Source organism: Taudactylus pleione, unplaced genomic scaffold (genome assembly GCF_031769625.1).
Source record: "Taudactylus pleione unplaced genomic scaffold, aTauple2 ptg000201l, whole genome shotgun sequence".
NCBI classification, from domain to species: Eukaryota; Metazoa; Chordata; class Amphibia; order Anura; family Myobatrachidae; genus Taudactylus; species Taudactylus pleione.
Window position 1 is genome coordinate 28,794,338 of NW_028284603.1, and position 21,773 is coordinate 28,816,110.

The following is a 21,773-nucleotide window of genomic DNA, read 5'->3' on the forward strand; positions in this document are numbered from 1 at the left end:
ATTCGTTCGCCATACTGTATCAAAATAATCTACTGGTATATTTTTCATAGTACTAGTATTTTGTTCATATTAGAAAACACAGCTGTTTTTTACCTTCCCGGTTTATGTGCCCGGAACTATTCAATTACTCCCTGCAGTGAGCTTGAGACTCGCCCCAATGGTGCACTACACATGGATTTCTACTCGCATCCTCCTGAGGTGTGAACAGAGTTCCAGGATAGCTAGTGGTTCCTAGGCAAATCAAAGGTGGTACTTGCACTTAACCCAGCAGCTCTGTTTTACCGCGCGTTAGCCATGGGATTACCATGGAATAATTAGCTTTGGGCACATAACCCGGGGACTAAAACACCACCCCAAAGTCTTGAGTGATAACTCAATTTGAATTATTAGCCCAATATTTTTCCATATAGGTAAAGGTTCATTTTAAATAAATATAACAGCACCCTGTGAAAGTATGCCGCTTGAAAACACGTTCACTTGTATGTGAGTTTGTGGTTAGTAAAATAGAATAGATCATTTTGTAATTGCCTCATCTTTCACATAAAAAACAGAATTGGGAATTATCATGACTAGTAAGATTGTATCACAAGCTGATCGCTGTGTAATTGTCGTCACACACCTCCATAACAAAGCCTGTGTACTGGGACAACTAATGAATATGTAACATTTCTCTTTGTTTAGTTAGGCATTAGCGCACAGTACGATTCACATCACTGAACTAATTCATTTTCATGAAGCCTCTTCATATTTTCCCTGTGTAGATATTTTACATATCTGCAGCCAGCAGCTGCTGGAACTGTATCAAAAGCATTGCTGTAATAAGTCTGATGTGCTGATATCCGAAATAAATTCTGTCAGGAAGTGTTTACTCCTCAAATAAAGCAGGTAAAACATTTTCTGTGTCTAACAAACATATTCTGCGATGATTTAGGTGACAGTTTCTTTTATGTTAATGTTTTAAAACATGCTTTTGAAACAACATACTATATCTGATCACTCATGCTGTAATATCGTTGGCAATATTGGAAAACTATGGGTGTCGCTAATGCTGACTGTGCAGAGTCTCATCTGTGTCCTGTGTTAGAATTGTTCTGGGTTGCTGTTTAGTCAGTCATGTCACAGTGCTGGTTGCTCCCAGGAACCTCTTGGCTGGGGTAGATATCAGGCACACACCACATGTGGCCAGCCTGCTAAGTCCGGAGAGGATGGGTCACGAGGAACACAGCTGAAGTCAATGGTTTGGAGAAAGTATGTGTAGGGATAAAACTAAAGTTTATGTTAGAAAACTGGCTGCGCAATCCTATAATTCAAACCCATAAACTAATTCCCATTTAATCAATCTCATATGTATTGCCACAATCTCATAAAAATAAACTAAAATCACATATACTATAAAAAAAACTCTTCATAAAATGCATATAAAGCACAATATGGGACACTAAGGCCCGTAAAGTCTGGGACTTTTCGCATGCCAGAGATTTCGCCGTCATCGCTAGTTTTTTGCCTCCAGAAAAGTATCACGCTCATCACCGCTTTTCGCCCTATTCAATTGCAAAGGACGCGAGAATGGCGAAAAGTACGGTCAGATTTGGGGAAATTAGCCTGACACCCCCCAAAAGATGCACTGACATAACACCTGCGGCATACTTGGGAGACCCCCTGGAGTCTATTTCGCTAGTTTTTAAGTTTGTCCCCCAATTTTGAACTTTTTAGCCCCCAAAATGAAAGTACTTGTTTGGGTTGTTCTAAACTATTTTTTCCACTTTTTTTGACGCAGTTTACTTTTGGGAGACTGGCCCTGATTCAGAGCCGGACGCTGTGACAGAGCACTCGCTCTGAATCAGGGCCGGCCTATTGTAATTTTAGAGCGGCTTCCTGGCCGCTCGCATAGCTGTGGGTGACCACCCACAGCTATAGTGAGCGGCCAGGAAGATGGTCGCAATGGTCAAGACCATCGCAACCATCGGGCTTGCGACGAGACCCTTGTGGTAGGGTCTCATGGCCGCAAGCCCTGGAGTGCTTTTGGCTCTTTCAGTGGGGTGGGCCCCAGACGGTAGGTGTTCCCATGGGAACGCCTCCGTCTGGGCAGCCACGCCCCTGGCACATCCACCAAAGGGGGCGTGCTGTCACTCAACATTGACAGCACGCCCCCTTTGTAGCGAGACCCGGAGCGACGGCATGGCCGTCGCTATCCGGGTCACGCGCATGCGCACAACGGAGCTCCCTCCGTCGTGCGCATGCGCACTTGGCCAACATCGACCCGCTTGTGAGCGCTTAGCGCTCGCGAGCGGGTCTGAATTAGGCCCACTGTACCAAGGCTGCAGGGGTGTTGTCGAAACTTTGCACCCCAGACCCCCAATTCTGCACTTTTTTCCGCCTCCTTTCAGAGGTGAATCTTTCCTGCTGGTTACAAGGCGCAGACTTTTCGCACCGGCAAAAAAGTCTTTGGAATTGAATACGGGGAAAAGTTCTCGCCTGGCGTAATTACGTCACCGGCAACAACTTTTCAACGATCTCGGCTTTTCGCCGGCAATTGAATACGGCCCTTAAATTGTTTAAAACATACAGTGGTAACTTTGTGTATATAAATTAGCAATAGTTTGCAACAATGTTGCTCTGTGTTAGCTGGTTTATATTGATAAATCCTATGCACCTTCATCAGGAGCATAGCCTGTACAACCCTGTGATTATTTAACATCACCGACCCAGTTACTAAGACAACTATCAGTGCTTCAACCGTCCAGTTACTAAGGACAACTACTGCTATAATCTGCCTCACAACGATATCAATCCACTGAAGATGGAAATATTATCTAACACTTGAGCATATACCTTGTCATTGGAACTTTGTCTATCTAACAAACATATGACTTTTTCTGCATATGATTTATCTATTTAAACCAGCTAACCAGAACACTATATGGTAGTATATGATAAGTTTTGGAGATAGAAAGAACCCCTAGGCAAATCCCATAGTGAACACCTGGAACACAAGAGTCAATAGTATACAATAATGTATTTTAACATCAGATCTCAAATGGAATGAGGAAGCCCTCACCTCGGCCTTCTGGCATGGGTTGTCAGACCGACTAAAGGATGATCTAGTCACTCGAGAGCTTCCTACTAATCTGAACGACATGATTTCGTTGTGTATCAAAGTTGACCTACGCTTCAGGGAACGTCAGGCTGAAAAAAACAGAACTGACCGGCAAAGGTCATTTACCCCCTCCATTTCTACCCGAGCCATTCCTTCTCCTACTGAAGAGGAGCCTATGCAGGTGAATCATACACACCTCTCCAAAGAAGAACGTCTGAGAAGAATGCAAAAGAACCTCTGTCTGTACTGCGGAGAGTCCGGTCACCTGCTGATCTCCTATCCCCGTAAACCGGGAAATGCCAAATCCTAACTGACCCTGGAGACATCAAGTTAGGAGTTATGAACCCGTCTCCAAAAATTAAAGATTTCACGATTACCCTAGCCTTGGATCTTAACCCCAAACCTGTCTTTGCTACTGCTCTACTTGACTCGGGAGCAGCCGGAAATTTCATAACGTCTAGTTTCATAGATAAATTTCAGATTCCTTGTTTGTCTCTCAACCATGCCATCTCTCTGACCTCTATAGACGGACGCCCTCTAACTAACGGGATAGTCACCAAAGAGACTCAACCAGTATTGGTCCGAATTGGGGCACTTCATTCTGAGTCCTTAAAATTCCTAGTGATATCAGAGGCCTCTCAAGAAATTGTTCTTGGTCTACCCTGGTTACGTCAACATAATCCCAGGATTGATTGGAGTTCTATGCAGTTTATCTCATGGGGTATGGACTGTCAGAAATCCTGTCTTCCAAAAATTCGACCTGTGAGAAAGACAGTTCCATTAGTTTCTTCTGCCATTCCCAAGGAATATCAGATGTTCGCCGACGTGTTCTCTGAGCAACAAGCAAATATCTTACCCCCTCATAGGGAATGGGACTGTCCAATTGAATTGATACCTGATAAGATACCACCTCGTGGTCTGGACCCGACCTCAGACACTGAAGGCCATCCAGAGATTGTTGGGCTTCGCCAATTATTATAGACGCTTCATTAAGGGATTTTCTACACTGCTGGCTCCCATTACAGCCTTGACCCGCAAAGGTGCTAATCCTGCCCAATGGTCACCTGAGGCAGAGTCTGCCTTTCATCTTCTAAAACAGGCCTTTATCTCAGCACCAGTTCTTCGACAACCAGATCTGGACAGGCCTTTTTTGTTGGAAGTGGACGCATCATTTGAATCTGTGGGAGCAGTCTTGTCTCAACGTTATGAGGACAACCGAGTCCATCCGTTGTGGGTTCTTTTCTAAAAAATTCTCACCTGCCGAAAGGAACTACGCCATAGGTGAGCAAGAACTACTAGCTGTAAAGTTGGCGTTGAAGGAATGGAGATATTTGCTAGAAGGAGCCAAGTTTCCATTTACTGTATTTACGGACCATAGAAATCTCCTATTTCTCAAAAACCTCCAATGTGTGAGTCCTCGTTTGGCCCGCTGGGCAATATTCTTTGCCAGATTTCAGTTCACCCTGACCTTCCGGTCTGGAGCACTTAATCAGAAGGCTGATGCCCTATCGAGATCTCTCCTCTGTGATGATCAATCTGAAAATCAAAGCAATACCCCTGTCTTGGAATCAAGAGTTTTCGCCGCATTACAAGTTCAGGCTCCTACGGGAAAATCATTTGTGGCCCCGGAATTAAGGAAGCAGCTTCTCACTTGGGAACATTCCTCTCTCTTCGCAGGGCACTCAGGCACTCGGAAGACCTTGGAGTTCCTGAAAAGACACTATTGGTGGCCTTCTATGAAGGCAGGTATAATGGAGTTCATCTCTTCCTGCTCCTCCTGTGCCCAGCATAAATCATCACGACAAGCTCCAGCTGGGGAATTGCTTCCATTACCTACTCCATCACGTCCATGGACGCATCTCTCCATGGATTTCGTCACAGACCAGCCAGTCTCTCAAGGCTTCAACACTATCTGGGTTGTAATAGACCGATTTTCTAAGATGGTCCACTATATACCGTTGAAGAAGTTACCTTCTGCCCCTGACCTTTCACAGTTGTTTGTCCAACACATATTTCGTCTACATGGCCTTCCTGCTGAAATTGTCTCTGACCGTGGTGTGCAGTTTACTGCAAAATTCTGGAGGGCTTTGTGTTCTGTTCTTCAAGTGAAGTTAAACTTTTCCACGGCCTACCATCCGCAAAGCAACGGCTCCACCGAGAGAGTTAATCAAGATCTAGAGACTTTCTTAAGAATTTTTATGTCATCTTCCCAGGACAATTGGGCTGCCTTGCTGCCGTGGGCTGAGTTTGCACATAATGCTTCCTACCACTCGTCAACTAACGAAACGCCATTTAAGGTTGTATATGGCCTTCATCCTCGTGTTCCCGAATTTCGAAGCCTGCCTGTTTTCGATGTTCCGGCCGTGGAGGACAAGGTGCGGAATTTTGCTGCCATCTGGACTCAAGTACGGTCTGATTTGTTGAAGGCATCCTCTCGCTATAAGACCCAGGCCGATAGAAAGCGTAGAATAGTTCCACGCATGCAAGTAGGAAACCAGGTCTGGTTGTCTACTCGGAACCTTCGTCTAAGAGTTCCGTCTATGAAATTCGCACCCCGCTTCATCGGTCCCTTCACCATAACAGAAGTCATTAATCCAGTGGCCTACCGTTTACAGTTACCCCCATACCTAAAAATTCCTAATTCCTTCCATGTTTATTTATTAAAGCCCCTAGTCCTGAATAAGTTCCATAATGCTCTACCTGCTTCTCCTCGAGTCCAGACGGAGAGAGGAGTTGAGCTTGAATTCGCCCAGATCTTGGACTCTCGTCTGCGCAGAGGTCATCTTCAGTATTTGTTGGACTGGAAAGGTTACGGTCCAGAGGAACGTTGCTGGACTGATGCTCGTGATGTCCATGCTCATCAGGAGATTCCGTTCTGCCCATCTGGAGAAGCCTGGTGAGTGTCCTGAGGCCACCCCAAAAGGGGGGGGTACTGTCACGGCCAGGATATTTCAGCATGGTGCTAGGCGGGTGTTACCTGTGAGGTCGTTGTGGCGCGGGCTGTCTGGTGGCGGAGCTGGTGTCTGGCGGGGGGCTTTGGCTGCGCGCGTTGTTGTGCGGCCCTGTTGTCACTCTGCGCTGGTGAGGCCTGGCGGCGTCTCCGTTCCGTTTGGCATGGTCGCCGCCATCTTGCCTTCTGGCCATGTGATGTGGCGGGCCAATCCTGGTGAGTCACATGTTCCCTCCGGCCAGTAACAGCACGGCATGGGGTATTTAGGAAGGGCCAGTGCCTTCCTTCTTAGCCAGTGCAACTTGTATCTCAGCCTAGCTGAGAGGGAGTTCTCTGTGCTTATCCTGTTCCTGTGAATTCGCTGTCTGCCACCTGCCTGTCAGCTCCTAGCTCCCACTGGACTACCCCGCTTCCTCCATCACCCTTGCCCATACCTGAGTGCCTGAGCCTGCTGACATCCTGCGCTTCAGTTCACTACCTGCATACCTGGTTTGTTTATTTTCAGTTTCACTACCTGCACACCTGGACAGCTCTAATTGTTTCTACTTGGACATTAACCCTTTTACTCCCACCACAGAACTCTTGTGCACATTTATTTATTCCTGGACTTTTATTTACTGCCACATTATGGGCCTGATTCAGAGCCGGACGCAATTAGCGCTCGCTCGTCCTGAAAATAGGGGTGGCTATTCAAATGAACCGTTCGCTGTTTGCGGTCTGTTCACGCCTCTAGGTCTGAACGAGCGTACAAAACTTGCGGTAGTTTTTTGGGAAACTACGCCCCCTGGCCGCTCGCATCCTACGTCATGTCCGCTATTTATTAGATTAATCGAGTACATCGAACAGGGTATGAACTGCTCGCTATTCTTGTGGTTGGTTTTTGCTACCACAATTTTGCGAGCAGTTCTGGCTTAAAAAAAACCCAGTGACGTGGTCAATGACGCTGCTGTTTTAAATATGCACACCCATAAAACGCCCGTTTTGACCTTTAAGCACGCCTGCGATCGGATCTCCACTCCCCGTTTTCAAGCACCTTCCCCTGTTACCACCCACATACGCTTCATCCTGTCACTCAAATTAGCAGGCATTCGCTATTTTGCGAGCACATGAATTTCGGCCGCACTGACTGGTTCGCGCATGCGTATAACGATCCGTACGCATGCGCAGTTGGGCAAACATCGCTTGGAGCGAACGAGCTGCCGCTTACGAGTGGCTCTGAATCAGGCCCTATATGTCTACTCAAGCACTTATTAAAAATCCTAGTTTTATTTTCAAATCTGCTTCTGTGATCGCTCCTGCTTCCACCCCGGGTCCACAAACAACCCAGGACATAACAAATCTGTGTGTAAATGTTTAATCCATAATCCAGTTATAGATATTTTCTCTGACATTAAATTTTAATAACTTTTGTAAAATAGTTACCCCTAGTCAAGGTTGTGTCTCCTAAGCCAGTGGTCTTCAAACTCAGTCCTCCAGGCACCCTAACAGTCCAGGTTTTAAGGATATCTATAATTGCACAAATATGGTTTAATTAAAACTAGAGATGTGCGGGTTCGGTTCTAGTCGGTTACATTCGGATTTGAAAAACGAATCTTATTGGCTATCAGCTGTCACGTGTTTTGGATAGCCAATAAGATTTGGTTTTCAACTCCGAACGTAACCGAGTAGAACTGAACCCGCACATCTCTAATTAAAACGAATGACGTACTAATTAAGTCATTTGTACAGAAGAATGGATATCCTTAAACCTGGATTGTTAGGGTGCCTTGAAGACTGAGTTTGGGAACCACTGTCCTAACCCCTTGTACATGATCTACCTAATTTTACCTTTAGCTGCAATTATTGTGCCTCTGTACTCCTGATTCAAGTCTGCCAGCTTGTTATGTAATAGTAATGCCAAATAATAGTGTATATCTGAAACAGTAGTGGTGCCCTGTAATAAAACACCAATAGTTTGTGTCCAGTTATGGCAGCTTTAATCAGTGGTGTCAGACGGGGGGTGCGGGACGCACCAGGGTGTCACCCTCGGAGTGGGTGACACCAAAATGTCGGCTCCTCTGCAGTGACAGGAGCCAAGTGCTGCAGTGTGACATTCTCCTGCAGCACCCGGCTCCTGTCATAGAAGAGGAGCCAACAATGCTGGCTGCCCAGTCACTGGAGATGCTGGGCTGCCCCTGGAGTCATGTTATCAGGATCCCAGAGAGGCCACTGGGGTACCCAGAGTGTGCATCGGGTGTAACCAGACCCGGTTACACCTCTGGCTCTAGTAGTGCCCAGTAAAATGCCCCTCATTCTCTTGTGCAATACCTACAACATGATAGCAATAGCAGTAAATTTTAACATGTTACCAGTCCTGATAAGTTTCAGTAATACATTGGCTATAGTGCCTAAAAACATAAGGCACTAATTAGGCCATTAGCACTAAAGCTGGGTATATACCTATTTGATCACTCTGCTAATATACGCTCCAGATCAGCTGAGTGCTGTGTCCCCAGCTTGACCCGATGTCTTCTGCCTGTGAGGTCCGTAAGCACTGTGCAGACATAGATCAGTGTGTACGGGCTTCTGTGGGATTGTGAGGTATGGCCGACAAATATTAAATAGCCCATAAGATGCGACATCCCAATCCCGACCGTTGCAAGTGCTTTATAAGCTAACGGTACTGCATACACACCTATATAATTGTCGGCCTGCGGCTTTTTCCACCTCCATTAGTAGCGTAGTTCAAGCAGCTTACTGTATTGTGTTACCTGACGTGAAATAAGGATTGTAATGCCAGCTTTTACTTGGTCACCACTGGTGGTGAATTAGAAGCTGACAACCTGTATTTAATGTTATGCCAAATGATGTAAGACCAGCACCGCACATGCAGCTTTCCCACAAGCTCTCGCTCCACTTTCCCAGAAATCCCCATCATGCAGTGGCTCATGCCCTGATCTACAGGGGGAATCACAGAAGGTCTGCGTGCAATTAGGCACTTGTGCCATAGTGACTGGGATCAGTGTGGTGAAAAGAGGGTCAATCAGTGTTGCACTGTCTCTCCTAATAATAGGAATTAGAAATATTAGAATATTAGAAATAGAAAGCTATATATAAAAAAAAACAACAGTTACGGTTGCGGGCATAAGGTGCGCAAACTATCATCAGCTTCTTAGAGATTTATTTTGAGCTTTCCCTCCATCATGGTATTTGCTGCAGCAGAGTACTTTGAAAGACAAGACTGCTATTTTGACATCAGCTGGATGTCTGAGAAATGTCTCTCCTATCAGCAGGCCTGCAATTTCCCGTAATGGAATTGTAAAATTGGTGCTAATTATTATATTTCATACTGTTCAAGATGTTTGAAGTGAAGCAAAAAGTAGGCATTGCTGTTTATTACATTTTTTTGCAATTAAGTTATGGCACCCAATTGTGTATGTTACCTTTTTTATATGTATTTTAGGTTATGAAGCACTAAAAAAAATGAACTATACAATGTCTGGTGTGAAATTGTTATTTGTAATCTCATGAAAGCAAAAACACAGTACAATGTCCATCTCCAGCAGGTGCCATGCTTTCTTACAGAAAAACTAATAATTTGGAAATAAAATACATAAATAACTATTTTTACAGTTATTTTGAGCATGTGTAACATTGGCATATTCCTATTTATTTATTAACATCTATTTTTATAGCTCTAGCACGCTACAATTGGGCACTAACAGACCGCTGTACATAATAATGGGCTTGACTACTACTGCTGTGCATATTGCTGGGCATCACAGGTACTGCTGGCATACTGTGCACTATTGATGCTGTGTGGTGGATAATAGGTGGCAATGAACGTCATTGAAACCTCCCCATTCAATGAGTTGAGAGATTAGGATACGATGGCAGAAGCAGTGCTGTATGTTCTTTTGGCCTCATAATGTTTGAGCAGTGAGGAGGCCATAGTCAGGTGGAGAAATGGCACATGCCATAGGACTGGTGCGAGTTTTGATGGTGCGACCGATGGTGGCATCTAAAGATGCATTCATCGGTATTACAGAGTGCACAGACGATGAGAGTGGGCATCTCAGACCTTGCACATTCTGCCATATGGATGTACATTAGGGAAGGACTTGGTAATGGCATTTGCATAAAGTCGCTGACTGACGACCGCCAATAGACGCCTCTGCGTGTAACTCACTCAGGACCTAAAGGTCATTTACTAACTGCTAAATATCTGTAGCTTTGAGAAGGGCCTCGACGTTGGACCGCCTGCAGAGGCATGCTGAGGAGCGGTAGTTATTACAGTCAGAAGGGGGTGGGGAAGGTTGGGCAGATTGAGAAGCACAATTTGTTTTTGTTTCACAGGTGTGGAAATGAGAATTTTGAGTGAGATTATTATAATGAGGTAAAGTGGTAGATAGAGTGCATTCTACGCATCTTTCCTGCTCCGCAAACAGGTTATTTACTTTTACTATTACGTAGTGTGCTCCTGAAAATGTTATTTTCTGCAGAATGAGCCTAATTAAAAGCATAGTGTAGGGTAAAACCTGAGCGTTTAATGAGCTTTCCAAGCAATGTTATAAAAATAGCTGTACACACCAGGGGCGTAAGCTCGTAGGCGAGTTAGAGTTTGGTGCCCCCCCAGATTCACAGAGTTTCAGCCGACTCTGCAGCAGAATATGCTGGTGAGCCTCCGTCTGTTGGGATGCAGAATCAGCGGTTACCGGCGCATGGCTCTTTGTATCTCTGGTCCCTGGGATAGGAGATCAGGCAGGTGTCTCACTGTCCAGCAGCAGTGGCGGGGGCACCAATGCTTGCTGTAGTGCAGCCTGAGGGGTATCCGGCAGGAGCCTTCCTGACTTTTATTGCAGTTGTTAGCAGGGCTCCCAGTACAAAGCTGATCAATGCTGCAGCGGGTGCATCACGACAGAGCTGCAGTGGAAGATCAGTGGTCACACTCGTTTTCCTCTATGAACCACACAAGTGCTGCTGCACATGCTATAGATGGAGTAGCCCCTTCAGGGCTTGGTGTCCTGAGGCAGGCGCCTCCATTGTCTCTGGGAGTTACGTCCCTGTTACACACTGTAACGGCCAGGGTATTTCAGCATGGCGCTAGGCGAGTGTTACCTGTGAGGTCATTGTGGCGCGGGCTGTCTGGTGGCGGAGCTGGTGTCTGGCGGGGGGCTTTGGCTGCGCGCGTTGTTGTGCGGGCCTGTTGTCACTCTGCGCTGGTGAGGCCTGGCGGCGTCTCCGTTCCATTTGGCATGGGCGCCGCCATCTTGCGTTCTGGCCATGTGATGCGGCTGGCCAATCCTGGTGAGTCACATGTTCCCTCCGGCCAGTAACAGCACGGCATGGGGTATTTAGGAAGGGTCAGTGCCTTCCTTCTTTGCCAGTGCAACGTGTATCTCAGCCTAGCTGAGAGGGAGTTCTCTGTGCTTTCCTGTTCCTGTGAATTCGCTGTCTGCCAGTCTGCCTGTCAGCTCCTAGCTCCCACTGGACTACCCCGCTTCCTCCACCACCCTTGCCCATACCTGAGTGCCTGAGCCTGCTGACATCCTGCGCTTCAGTTCACTACCTGCAAACCTGGCTTGTTTATTTTCAGTTTCACTACCTGCACACCTGGACAGCTCTAATTGTTTCTATTTGGACATTAACCCTTTTTGCTCCCACCACAGAACTCTTGTGCACATTTATATAATCCTGGACTTTTATTTACTGCCACATTATATGTCTACTCAAGCACTTATTAAAGATCCTAGTTTTATTTTCAAATCTGCTTCTGTGATCACTCCTGCTACCACCCCGGGTCCACAAACAACCCAGAACATAACACACACACAACAGTCACAAAACAGTACTCTTAAATAAAGCTAAACTGAGTAGTGGACTTTAATACAACAATATTACACTTTTGCCCAGTGCAGTTCCTACAGATGTTCCTGCCTCTCTGTATATCATTGCGCACTTTCACTAGTCGAGGCTGCTCCCAAGTGCATACATGTGAAGCAGCGATCAGGCAACAGCTGTAGGCGCACCATGCAAAACCAAGGTGCTTTTTTCTAATATTGTTTTTTACCGGGGAAAATATCAAGTGATCTGTGAGGTACAGAAAAGAAAAAGGGGATAGTGGAAAATAATTTCAAAAATATCAGACACAATTAAGGTATAAAATATTTAACATAGACTTATGGAGCCAAATGTAATAGAGTGTGAGTTTTTTCGCACATATGCATTCGCACCAATTCGCTGGTTTTAAAGTTGCGAGTATCTTTCCCAATTTGCTTATGTAATATGTAGCGATATTTCAGCCACATACATTGTTTGCATGCGACTTCTCGCAAGAATACTTCCCGGTAAACCCATGAATTTCAGACCAACCGGAATGCGAGATTCATTTCAGCAGGCAAACTGTCACCGAGATAATCACCCATTGGCAGGCCAAAGTCCCATGACTTAGGCATCACACCCACTATATAAACCCCTGAGCCACCATTTTGTTCTTTGATAGGGAGTGAGGAGCTAAGTGCATGAGAAGGGAGGTGTGGTCTGCAGAGACAGTGAGGCAGCATGGCAAGCAGGAAGGCTGGGGAAGTTCAGCAGAGGCTGGAGTAGGAGGAGGATCAGGAGGTGTTTGTCAGGCAGAGTCATCAGGAGAAAGAAAGTATGTCTGACCAGGAAGTGCAGGAGGAGGATGAAGACACACAGGAGGAGGAGAATGAAGATGAGGGGGAGGATGAAGAGGAGGAGGAGTCTGCTGGTCCTTTTCACGGGAAGATAGGCTGTAGGCATAATATTCGCTTCACATGTGAAGAAAATTGAGCACTGGTACATGCTATGATACCAGTGTTCACCCGTCTACTGGGAGAACCTGCACACTGTACCCCCCCCTAGCCAGAAAGAAACAAATGTGGGTAGGCATCACAGAAGCTGTTAATGCTGTCAGTAGCTGCAGACGTGACATTTCAAACGATAAAAAGCGCTCTAACGATATCAAACGTGTGTTAAAAGGGAAAATGGTGGATGACGTTAAGCAGGTCCACAAGACCGGTGGTGGCCATCACATCCCCATACACTACACATCTTATGAACAAGAGCTCAAACAGATAATTCCACCCAGAACTCAGATTGAGGATACAGACAGACCTCCAACCCCTATTGGTGAGTAACATAACAATACTATCATATTACATATTTGTACTAGCATAATTAACTTGGGTGTTAGTGCTGCTCTATTAGTGTACAATAAACTGCTGCTGTAGAACAACACATACAAGTATGCTGTGACATGATTGAACAGAGTAAATTATTTCAAATGTTTGTGCATGCTGGGATTTGTTGCTCTACAGAACTTTGCCATTTGATAACATTCTAATTTAGGAGTATTTTTGGAATATTAAATAAATACATGATATAGTGCAGTAACTGTGACAAATGTGAAATTTTCTTTTAAATTATGTAAGCAAGCATTTCTACATCAGGGTCCATAGCGTATCCACAGGATACCTTGGGGGTATAGGTGATGACGTCAGGCATCGGGCACCATAGAGTTAAGTTTTCAGCCTCCCAGGATGCACTAGGGTCCCCCTCCTATACCCCGCCCCCGTGCCAAGGCATCTCAGTTTCGTTGGTGCCCGGCCGGAGTCGGAGCACCTGTTTAGAGGGGGGCTAAGGATAGCCCCTGAAGTTTTCTTCGCGGCAGCTGTGGCTGCCCATCTGGAAGAACAGCATGGACAGTCGCTACTGACGTCCATGCTGTCTTCCCTACACCCCCGCCGGTACCAGAACGCCGGTTCTGATCCGGGGATGCTGGTAAGCATCTGGGGTCACAGCTAGTGGTGACCCCAGATGTTTTGGACCATGGCCGGATTCAAGGGGGCAGCAGGTAAGCAGCGGGGTCCTGCGGTGGGTCCCTGCTGAACACATGGTCCAGAGTCCCCAGGCAGGGGGCTCCCTGGGGACTGGCTGCAGCATGGAGCCAGGTAACCAACCTGCGCTTCCACTACCCCCTGGGACAGCGGACCGCAGCTGAGCGGTAGCGCTGCAGCGTCCCAAGGGTTAATTGCATGCCAGGGGAGCGCGCCTTCCCTGTACACAGCCGGCGCCTCCCCCGCTGTGTACAGGGAAGGCGCTTTTTCACAGATGGGATTGTCCCAGCAGTCAGTGGTGTCGTCACCCATGCAGGGTTTCCCGAGACAACTTATGGTACCCCACAGTCTCCCTATTTCCCTATTTCCCTTCCCCAGGTCTCTCAGGAGCCGGCGTGGGTTACTTCACTGACAAGTTCTGTACAGCATTTGTCGGACGTGTTACAAGGGGAGTCTGTGTTGCGGCCACATAAGCAGCCGGTGGCGTCTCTGTCCGCTCCTTATGAGGATGACGACGTGACGCCCGATGATGGGGAGATTCTGGATCTATCTGACCAAGATCCTCTCTGTACTAAAGAGTCGGACGCTAAGTCCAAGGTTTATATTCCTGGCCTTATTCGGGCAGTCCGCACAGCTTTAGTTATTGAGGATGACGATCCTCCGGTGTCCAAGTCCAAATATGCCTTTTTTAAGGATATTAAGGGTGACGCCACAGTGTTTCCTCTTTCGGGTCAGTTAGTAGACCATTTAGAGGAGGCGTGGAAACACCCTGGTAAACGGTATCAGCCTCAAAGACGCTTAGCGGTGGCTTACCCGTTTGCGGACAATTATTTTTCTAAGTGGGAATCCCCTCCACAAGTGGATTCTCATGTGACATGCCTAGTCCGAAGTGCCACATTGCCCATGCCCTCCATGTCCTCCTTGAAGGATGCTACGGACCGTAAGGTGGAGATCTGCCTAAAGTCCATTTATTCCCTCGCGGGGGGGGGCATCCAGACCAGCTATGGCCATATGTTGGGTAGCCAGAGCTATGGAGCGGTGGGCCGATAGTTTGGAAGCGTCTTTGGATTCCGACTGTTCAGCTGAACAGGCCGAGTTGGTAGGCAATCTCTGGGATTCGGCCACTTACATCAATGAAGCGGCCTTGGATATCAGTACCCTAACATCTCGGATTTCTTCGGCAGCTGTAGCTGCTCGTCACACCTTATGGTTGTGATCTTGGAAGCCGGACGCTGATTCCAAAAAGGGCTTGGAAGCTTTGCCTTTTAATGGAGAAGTCCTTTTTGGTCCGGATCTGGACAAAATTGTAGCCACGCTGGCAGCAGCCAAATTTGCATGTCTCCCGTCTGCTGCGGTCCCTTCCAGTTCGGGTACGTCGTCTTTTCGGCCTTACAGGGCCCAGGGTAGGCCTAAAGCACAATCTTTTCCCCGACAGGCTGGCCCCAAAAAATCGGTCAAGCCCCGGAAACATGCCTGGAGTACCAGACGTCCGGCCCCTAAGTCAGATAACAAGCCTGCGGCCTGATGGTCCGGGCCTCCCTTTGGGGGATCCCAAAGTGGGAGGCCGCCTGCTGCAGTTTGCCCAGTGTTGGTCGATAACCACGACAGACAATTGGGTTCACGAGGTGGTTTCTCACGGGTATGTCCTCTCCTTTCAGCACAGGCCCCCATCCCGATTCTTCACCACAGGCCTTCCATTAGACCGGAACAAAGCCGTGGAACTGCGGAAGGTTTTGCACACTATGGGCCTGATTCAGACCCACTCGCGAGCGGCTGTCCGCCAATGTTGATTGACAGCACGCCCCCTTTGGTAGGCGTGCCGGGTGTCGTGCCTCCCTGACGGGGGCGTTCCCACGGGAACACCTCCCGTCAAAAGCCGGCCCACTGACATCACTAGTGATGTCAGTGGGAGTGATTTTGGCTCTGATAGAGCCAAAATCACTCCGGAGCTTGCGGTTGAAAACCTCAACCGCAGGCTCCGGCTCGCAATTTCGATGGTCGCGATGGTCTCGACCATCGCGGCCATCAAAATGCACGCTTGTATAGCCTGTGGGTGGTGACCCACAGCTATACGAGCGTCCAGAAGGACGCTCCATTTTCATGGAGGCCGGCCCTCATTCAGAGCGTGCGCTCTGCTCAGAGCGTACGGCTCTGAATGAGGGCCTATGTTCCAGGCTGGAGTTATAGTGCCTGTTCCATTCTCCCAGAGGGGCCAGGGTTTCTATTCCAATCTATTTTTGGTGCAGAAACCCAATGGGTTGTACCGTCCGATTCTCAACCTCAAGGCCCTCAACAAGTCCTTGCGGGTGCCGCGTTTTTGGATGGAGACCCTACGGTCCATCATTCTGGCGCTGGAACCTGGGGATTACATGGTGTCATTGGACATACAGGATGCTTACCTGCATGTCCCTATTCTTTTACGCCATCAACAGTTCCTCAGGTTTGCAATCCGCAATGATCACTTCCAGTTTCGGGCGTTACCTTTTGGCCTGGCGACACCACCACGAGTGTTCACCAAGGTCATGGCGGTCATGGCGGCTTATCTGCGGCTGCAGGGAGTCCGCTTGTTGCCATACCTAGCCGATCTTTTGTTGGTAGCAGGATCTCCAGAGCTCCTTCTACGCCACTTGAACATGACGATTACAGTTCTGCAACGTCACGGCTGGTTAATAAACTGGCAAAAGTCCACCCTGATCCCATCTCAGAGGATTCTTCACCTCGGAGCCTTATTGGACTCCAGTCAGCAGAGGATCTTTGTGACGGGGGAAAAGATCTCTGCCTTAAAGTTGAAGGTGCGCAGTTGTCTGCAGAGTCGCCGAGTGTCTCTGCACTCGGCGATGAGGTTACTGGGCTCCATGGTGTCAGTATTCGACATGGTGGAATATGCCCAGTTTCACTCCAGACCTCTGCAGCAATTGATCCTGTCCAAATGGAATGGACTGCCTCAGAGTCTAAAGTCCCAGGCGATGGTGCTCACTCCAGAGGTTCGCCTATCCCTAGCCTGGTGGTTGCAGACGACCCATCTCAACCAGGGTCGTCCGTTTTGGGTGGCGAACTGGGTCCTGTTAACAATGGACGCCAGTCTTCGGGGCTGGGGAGCGGTCACGGGTCCACACTTGTTCCAGGCCAGGTGGACTCAGGCGGAACAGGAGCTTCCAATAAACATCTTGGAACTCTGTGCGGTTTTCAAGGCTCTCCAGCAGGCACATCGGGTTCTCCAAGGTCACCCCGTGCAGGTCCAGCCGGACAACGCCACCACCGTGGTCTACATAAATCGGCAAGGAGGAACCCGAAGTCGGGCGGCACTCGTAGAGGTGTCCCGCATCCTGGTCTGGGCAGAGCGCAATCTCCCGGCCATATCAGCAGTATTCATCCCGGGAGTCCTCAACTGGGAGGCGGACTTTCTCATTCGCCAGGACGTTCATCCGGGGGAGTGGTCTCTGCACCAGGACGTCTTTCAACTTCTGGTGGACAGGTGGGGTCTTCCAGAGATAGACCTCATGGCATCACGGCACAACAACAAGTTGCCAGTGTACGGGTCTCGAACAAGAGACGAAAAGTCGTCTCTGGTGGATGCTCTGTCCGTCCAGTGGACATTCCGGTTTGCTTATCTCTTTCCTCCGTTTTCCCTTCTTCCACGGGTAATCCAGAAATTGAAACAGGAGTTGATACCTCCTGCGTGGCCCAGGCGGCACTGGTTCTCAGACCTTCAGAGTCTGTCCATGGACGTTTCTCTGCGGTTGCCCCTACGACCGGACCTGCTGTCACAGGGTCCTTGTCTTCACCCGGACCTGACTCTGCTATCTTTGACGGCGTGGCTGTTGAGACGGCCATGTTAAGGTCCAGGGGGGTTTCCAGCTCTGTAGTGCAAACTATGCTAAGAGCTCGGAAACCATCTTCTGCTAGGATATACCATCGTGTGTGGCATACGTTCTTTCAGTGGTGTCGACCGAGAGGTTACGCCCCTCGGGAGTGTTAGCTTTCCTACAGGCGTGACTAGACCATGGGCTTCGCCTTGCTTCTCTGAAGGTGCAGGTGTCTGCCCTGTCAGTCTGGTTCCATCGTAGGATTACTGCAATCCCTGATGTGGGCACCTTTATGCAAGGTGTTCTTCGAATTCAGCCACCTTTTGTTCCACCAGTGGCGCTTTGGGATTTAGCTGTGGTCCTGAGGGCTCTCCAGGGACCGCCGTTTGAACCACTGGGCTCAGTGGACCTTAATTGGCTGACAGCTAAAACAGTATTCCTTCTGCCCATTGCTTCGGCCAGACGTGTTTCTGTCTTAGGGGCTCTCTCCTGTAGACCCCCTTTTCTAATTTTTCATAGGAACAGGGCGGTGCTGCGCACTCATCCTGGATTCCTTCCCAAAGTTGTTTCAAGTTTCCACATAAACGAGCAAATTGTTGTGCTGGCTTTTAACTCACCTGATCTTTCTGTGGGTGAGGCCACTTTGGACGTTGTGCGGGCCATAAGGATTTATGTTGACCGCACTTCTTCGTTTAAGAAGTCGGACGCCTTGTTTGTCCTCTATGGATTCCGTAAAAAGGGTTGGCCTGCTTCAAAGCAAACTTTGGCAGGTTGGATTCATATGGCAATTTCAGAAGCTTATCTTCATGAGGCCTTCCGGTTCCATCCTCTGTGAGGGCTCATTCCACTAGGTCTGTGGGTCCTTCGTGGGGAGCTCGACGTGGTGCCTCTGCAGTCCAGATCTGCAAGGCTGCCACATGGTCCTCTGTCCATACCTTTGTGAGGTATTATGCGTTTGACACCTTTGCCTCTCACGATGCTTCCTTCGGGCGGCGGATTCTCCTTTCAGCACAGGGCGTCCCCACCCTTGAAGGATACTGCTTTGGGACATCCCCAAGGTATCCTGTGGATACCCTATGGACCCTGATGTAGAAAATATGAGATATGGTAAGAACTTACCCTTGTTATCTCTATTTCTACGAAGTCCATAGGGTTCCACAGGACTCCCGCCCTGTCGCACCTGTGCTGCAGATGAGCCTTGCTCTGGTCACCGGTTTTTCCGTCCCCCTCTGGTGAGAATGTGATTCTTGTGTGTGCCCAGATCTTTTTTCTCTCTCTTCCTTCTCCTCCTCCGGCCTATGGCTTGGTACGTAACTGAGATGCCTTGGCTCGGGGGCGGGGTATAGGAGGGGGACCCTAGTGCATCCTGGGAGGCTGAAAACTTAACTCTATGGTGCCCGATGCCTGACGTCATCACCTATACCCCCAAGGTATCCTGTGGAACCCTATGGACTTCGTAGAAATAGAGATAACAAAGGTAAGTTCTTACCATATCTCATATTATTTGTACAAAAGATAGTTTAATGGGGTTTGTGAGAATTTCGAAAAAACTTACCAGACATTCCTTGCCAAAAATATATATATATAAAGAATGCAGAATTTTTCACGGATAGAGCTCAGTCCCCTGTGTAATGTACAGACATTTTCAGTAATCTTATTGTAGGCATACAAGTTGATTATTTACACATTCATAACAATTATGTTAAATATACTTACTAGAAAAATACTGCTGTATGATCCTCTGCCGAATCTCATCCCCACCTCTGATGGTAAAGGGTCCGGCTCCTCCACAACTGCTGCAATGTCCCCAAGTTCATCATGGCCTTGCCCCAGGGCCAGGCGATGGAGCGTGCAGCATAGCTGGATGATGTCACACACTTTACGCACATCGTAAAGGAGGATGCCAGTTGACTGGTCCAAACAATGAAACCTGCTCTTCAGCACCCCAAACGTATGCTTAATGACCGTGTAGCAATGTGTGCGCTGTTGTACCGGTGCTGTGAAGGGCCTCGCGGTATCAACAGAGGTGTCATGAGCCAAGTCTGACACCCATATCCTGAGTCACCTAATTGATGAAAGAGGGTGTTAACTTACTTAAAACAATAATTAACCAAGAGCATTTTAATAATTTAATGACCCTAAACAAACCAAAAATAATAAAACAAAATTATTTTTGGCAATACTTGCAATTTTGGTGAACAATAAACATGCTATTAATCAAACACCATCATAAGCTACAATTACACATTATGCTGGGCAGTAATCACATGTTTATTTTAAACTATATACTAGAAAAATACTAACACACACCTAGTTCTAGTTCTGCAATAATTACATAAATGTTATACAGCAAAAACAACATACCAAGTAGCCAGCCCTCCGGCATGTCTCCTTCTTCAAACCTATCCCACAGGGCTGACTGGCACAGGATATAGGCATCATGGAAAGACCCAGGGTAATCTGCAACCACACTGAGAATCTTGAGGTTAGCATCGGAGACCACCTGCACATTGAGGCAGTGGTAGCCATGTCTATGTACATAGACATATCCCCTCAAATGCGGTGATCTTATCCCAATGTGGGTGCAGTCTATGGTTCCCAGCACATTAGGCAATGCTGAGAGCTGATAGAAAGCTACCCTTGGGTCCTGCCACTCGGACCCACGATGGGGGAATGAGATATATATCGCCAAAACTTCTTCAAGGGAGATAACACTAAATGCCTGGAGAAAGTGGTTTGTGTAATCCCCAGCACTCTTCTGCTCACTGACTGATAAGAGCCTGTGGCAAAAAGAATGCAGGGCACATATTAATTTAAACAACCCAGGCACTGCATAGTTGCTACCAGCCAAAGGCTCCAAATCATCTCTCCATCTGCTCATATAGGGTCATGAGGTTTGTGTGGTTCAATCTAAATAACTGAACCCTCTCATAATCTGAGAGGGAGTCCAGGTCCATCCTCATTCTATATCCTCGCATGGCACAGAGCCTAATAGGGACCTGGATCTGGTGATGCTCCTGTGCCCTCCTCCAGCACAGCTCCACCATAGTAAGCAGGCCACAAGCATACAACTTCAATGAAGACTGTACAAACTCCATTTCTAAAACCCTCACAGGTGCAATGGCTGTAGGTGTGGTTTATATAGAGATGTAATTGATAATTATGAAGTTCACCTGGGAAAATTAGCCTCTGAATTGTTACATTTCTGAAAATGTCATTAAACTCAACCTGGTCTAATGTTTGTGCGATTTTTAGTATTGTTTTGGATGCGATTTTAAAACTGGAACCCTATTACATTTGGCGAGTTCTATCTTTAACATTGGAAAACATCTGGAGTCGAGTTTGAAAATCGCGACTTTGCTAAAGGTAAGAACCATGCGAATGTGCCTGTTCTCACATCCTATTACATTTGAGAGTTCAGAAAAATTGCGAATTAAACGTCAAAAACACATTTAAAAAAATCACAACCAATTACATTTGGCCCATAGAATCAAACAAGAGGACAAATATATATGTTGAGCCAAGGAAGAGAGGAAAGAAAAATTCAAATAATAATAAATGGGGCAATGGTCAGAGATAGATGGGGAGGATTTGTATGAGGAAATAGTCACTTCTGGAATGAGAAAGGGGTATACAAAACAGACTACATTAATCTTGCAGTTTAGCAGAAGCACTTACATGGCCTGATTCTGAGACCGGACTCTGCAACAATTAAAATATCACATAACATGCAGTAAATACAGGACTATAATATCATATAAAGATAACGTTTACTGTGGTAACAGATTACTGTTATTAACTATTAGGGTCCAGCCGTATTCAAAATAATTTTGTAGTACAGTGTACCAGGAAGCAAAATAGTGTCACTTATGTGGGTATTGATAAAATGAATAGTAGCAAAGCAGGAAGCTGTTAATGATGCATACAGTAGAGTTAGCATTGTCACTGTATTCCGAATAAGGGAAAAAGTTATCATTCATCACAATGTATCACACCCAAATAATGAAAAAAGAAAAATAAAGAAGGTCTGCCACTATTATTAGATCATAGTGACAAAGATGCATTGGATATATTTGAGAATT

At 47.2% G+C, this 21,773-nt stretch overlaps 1 protein-coding gene and 1 long non-coding RNA gene across 4 annotated transcripts in view; both read left to right on the forward strand.

Moving 5' to 3' along the window:
- The window catches only part of HHAT (hedgehog acyltransferase), a 477,149-nt gene that overhangs the window by 284,216 nt on the left and 171,160 nt on the right, over positions 1–21,773 (forward strand). The window lies entirely within an intron of this gene.
- On the forward strand, positions 768–21,039 carry LOC148518268 (uncharacterized). The gene is made up of 3 exons (XR_015878981.1): positions 768–885; positions 13,029–13,178; positions 20,947–21,039. It is a non-coding gene; the product is annotated as an uncharacterized LOC148518268 (long non-coding RNA).